This window comes from Hermetia illucens, chromosome 1 (assembly GCF_905115235.1).
Source record: "Hermetia illucens chromosome 1, iHerIll2.2.curated.20191125, whole genome shotgun sequence".
NCBI lineage: Eukaryota > Metazoa > Arthropoda > Insecta > Diptera > Stratiomyidae > Hermetia > Hermetia illucens.
In genome coordinates, this window is record NC_051849.1 from 127,122,430 (window position 1) to 127,127,096 (window position 4,667).

Below are 4,667 nucleotides of genomic sequence, written 5' to 3' on the forward strand. Positions count from 1 at the left end.
TTTCTTTATTTCACTTGTCTGGTTATTATCAATCATCTTATATGCGATAACAACAAAAGGTAGATAAATCAGATACGTGTAGAACTCATAGTCGGGGAATAGTATAGTTTCTTCGAGGGGTAGAAATTATATTTTGCCACCATTCAAGTCAACTTTAAAAAGTGTGTGCTTTCAAGTTAAAGCTTAAAAATTCCGGTTGCAAATTTGATCTGAATTGGTTGAAATAGCTAGCATTATTGTAACATGTTTTATTTTCCATTTAGGCTAGTGTGAAAATTATTTGAAAATATCAGTGAACTTGGAACATTATTCCTTTCTTAAGGTTTGTATCAAAGCCTTAATAAAATTGATTCACTGTCTGCCTTTCCATCACACTCAATGTATGAATTATGAAATTTCGTTGGAAATATGTAATTTTTTGGGCGAGGGGTTAATAAGGTAAAAAATGACATTTTTTTTGGGGATACAGATACGTTTCTCAAAGTAACCTTGGAAGGATTTTTGGTCTATTATTCAATTTTTTGTAGTACTTGGAAGTCAAAACTTTTTGCCAGAAAATAGTCCAATTTAAAGCTGCCAGGGTTACCTGGAGAATTGTGTAAAATTTCAAAGCGATTGGTACAGTAGATTTTGAGTTATGGGGTAAACGGACTTCGAAAATGGCAAGTTTCAGAAAAGCCAAAAAGCGATTTAAAGTTTTGCATACTAAAAGACCAGACCTAAGGCAACAGACGTTCGAATACTTATAACTCGTCAATTTTACTCCGATCGGCTTGAAATTTTGACACAATGTTCTTGAGACGCAAAAAAACATTAATTGTCAGTGCATTATCTGAAATTGTTATGTTAGGAAAAAAGCCATTGCGAATGTCCGACTTTCTACGGTGTACGATTGGCGAGCGAGCAAGTGACATTGCGAAGCTGTTTATGGCTTGTCACATGGGATGGGGAAACATCACACAGGAAAACGATCTAGGAACCATTGACAAATGGGCATACCAATGAACGATAAGGGCCACGCGTCAGTTAGCTACCACGTCCCTACCCCACGAATAGCAATGACAGGCGCTTGATTTGGTGATCTTGTATATAGAAGCGCGTCCACGGGACACGATATGACACGACAGTTTTGCCAACGCTGGATTGGCTGACACCGAGAAGACTACATACAGGAGGAGCAAATCAGGTGTCTTGGAGGTACGGAATGTCATAGCGTATTCGTGGGGTCACGACGAAGTAGCTAACTGTTTCGTGGCGCTTGTGGTTCATGTACCTAGATGGTTTTGGTTCATGCATCTAGATGGTTTTCTTACGTGTTTTGCCCCTTTCCATGCGGCAGGTTATAAACACCTACCTTTGTAACCATGTGCCCACAAACCAGTGCACTGTATCATATACACGGTATGAACATTAGACATGATGTGTAGTGAGTGAATTTATCTCGCGCACATACTGAATACGGTCGAAAATGCGGAATGATTATGGGGGGCAGACGAATCTTCTGTGTTATTTTTCTTGGCTGATACCCTCTGTTAAGGAGACGACACGCCAGAATATTTCCTAGTGTATTTGTAGTTTAACTTTAATATTAATTTCTTTGCAAACCACACTTTTAGGTACACCGGAACATAGACTGGGTTTTTACAATCAATACTCGATAGATTTAACCATTAGACTTTATTAAATAATTGGTGTGACTGTTTGCTCGTTAGAGGCAGAAGAGACTCTCGCTTCATGTGTTTCTTTTCTGCCCCTAACTCATGGCACACTTTTCTCGCCGGTCCTCCACTCCCGTGGCGAGCTCCGCAAAGTGGATAGATCCGCGCCATCTATTCGTTCGCATTCGCAACATTCGAAATAAATTTCGAATGCTGCGAATCCTGCCGCGCCACATCACTCCGCCCCCAGATGAAACCTAGGGGTTTCGGCGACTGATCCCGGAACTTCGTTCGCCGTCAATCCACAAAACGGACACGACGCTGTTTCGGGGCGGGCACGGGTTTCAGCCTGGACAGAGAGACCGCCTTCCTGTGTCCACCGATCTCGAGCTAGAAGAAATGTTCTCCCCGCTCGAGAACGCGGTACGGGCCCTCATATGGAGGCTGCAGCGGCTTCCGGACGGCATCCGTCCTGATCAGCACGTGCGTGCATGTGTCCAGTTCCTTGGGCGAACAAGCAGGTATGGACGAGTGTCGAGTGGGCGGTGGCGCTTTGATGCGTCGGAGATTGTCCCTCAGCAGACGCACCAACCCCGACTCCGTGAGACCCGATCTCTTGTCGAAGACCGGATCGCTTGGGAGTCTTGGGTTCTCCCCGTCGGGTTGTACGCAGGCCGAGTAGGACCAGAGGCAAGACTTGGGACCAGGACGGATCGTCACGTGCCATAATGGCGGCTTTCAGCGTCCAGTGCCAACGTTCTAGCATCCCATTGGATTGCGGGTGGTATGCAATAGTCCGCTGGCGTTTAAAACCAAGGAGTTTGCCTAACTCGGAGAAAAGGGTGGACTCAAATTGCATTCCCTGGTCAGTGATGACCACTGCAGGGACGCCAAAGCGAGGTATCCACTCTCGACAGAGGGCTTCGGCACATGATTGCGCCGTAATGTCTTTGAGAGGTATTGCCTCAGGCCACCGCGTAAACCTGTCGATGATTGTGAGACAATACCTATAACCGTGCGAGTCTCGCAAAGGCCCTACTATGTCGAAGTGTATCGTGTGGATACGCTTGGTAAGTGCGTGGGAATGAGCCCACTTCTTTCCTAACATGCCTGGAGACTTTACACTTTTGGCATGCGATGCACTCTCTGGCCCAGGAATTGATATCCTTGTTCATGGAAGGCCAGAAGTATTTTCCGGTGACTAACCGGTTTGTTGTCCTGATGCCGGGATGCGCCAAGTCGTGAACTGCGTGGAACACTTCCTTGCGAAATGTGGCCGGAATGTATGGCCGAGGTCCCTTTTCCGAGTCTTGGCAGCAGAGAGAGAGGTTTGAGCCGAAGATGGGCAACTCCCGAAATTTGTATTTGGGGTTGGATTTGAGGCTCTGAAGTGCTGAGTCATCCTCCTGCGCCTTGTCAATAGCCGAGAAATCGAGTGAGGCGGGGATGTTAACCTCGGAGACACGAGACAAAGCGTCAGCAACTAGGTTGTCCTTGCCGGACACGTGCTGGATGTCTGACGTAAACTGGCTTATAAAGCTCAGATGACGAAGCTGACGAGGGGACGCTTTGTCGGGCTTTTGTTTCAAAGCATACGTGAGAGGCTTATGGTCCGTGAACACTGTGAACGGCCTGCCTTCTAGGCAGAAACGGAAGTATTTGATGCTCAAATACGCGGCGAGCAATTCGCGATCGGAGGTACTGTAGTTCCGTTGAGCGGAATTCAACTGCTTCGAGAAGAAGCTCAACGGCTGCCAAACTTGACCCACCTTTTGGTGAAGGGCAGCACCTACTGCGATGTCAGAGGCATCAACAAAAACGGCTAGGGGTGCATCTTGCAGAGGGAATGCCAAGAGTGTAGCGTCGGCCAATTGTTGACGGGATTTGTCAAACGCGCAGATAGCCTCTTCAGACCACACGATCTCTCGTGTGTCCTTAGTTTTGGGGCCAGGCAAGTACGCATTCAAAATGGACTGGTGATGGGCGGCCTTGGGCAGGAAACGACGGTAGAAGTTCAGCATGCCCAAGAACCTCCTCAACTCCCTCACTGCCTTTGGACGCGGGAAGCTTGTTATCGCTTGCACCTTGTCTGGGTCGGGCTGTATTCCTTCAGGGGAAATGAAATGGCCGAGGAATCTCACTTGTTTTTGGAGAAATTTGCATTTCTCAACGCTTAGGACTAAACCGGCCTCAAGGAGACGTTGAAAAATGCACTCGAGATGGGCTAAATGCTCAGACTCAGTGGAAGAAGCGACCAAAACATCATCCAAATATACGAAACAAAACTCGAGGTTTCGGAGGACTGAGTGAATGAACCTTTGAAAGGTTTGCGCCGCATTGCACAATCCGAAAGTCATCCGGGTGAACTCGAAGAGTCCAAAGGGTGTGCATATTGCCGTCTTTGGAATGTCTTCAGGAGCTACTGGGATTTGGTGATAAGCCTTGGTTAAGTCCAAGGTCGAAAAGATGCGGCAATTCGCGAGGTGATGCGCAAAGTCGTGGATGTGTGGAATTGGATATCGGTCAGGAGCAGTCTGTGCATTTAGCCTTCTGTAATCCCCACATGGGCGCCATTCGCCGTTTGGCTTAGGGACCATATGCAGTGGGGAAGACCAACAGCTGTTTGAGGGCCTGCAGATACCCTGTTGAACGAGTTGTTCAAACTCTTTCCGTGCAATAGCCAGTTTCTGGGATGGTAGAGGACGCACCTTTGAGAAGATCGGGGAACCAGTAGTGATAATGTGGTGCTGCACATTGTGCTTCACTGGTTTGGAGAGACTACACTTGGTAGTAATCTGGCTGAACTTTTGGAGAAGTGCCCGAACACGAGAGTCGGTAATGTCTTCTAAAAGAACGGAAAGATTATGCCTGGGTGAGATACCATTTGTCCCGACGAATTAAGGTTGGTCGTGGAATCTATAAGAGACTTGTTTTGCAAGTCCACCAGCAATCCAAAGTGACACAAGAAGTCTGCGCTTAGTATGGGGAAGCTGACATCCGCCAGGATGA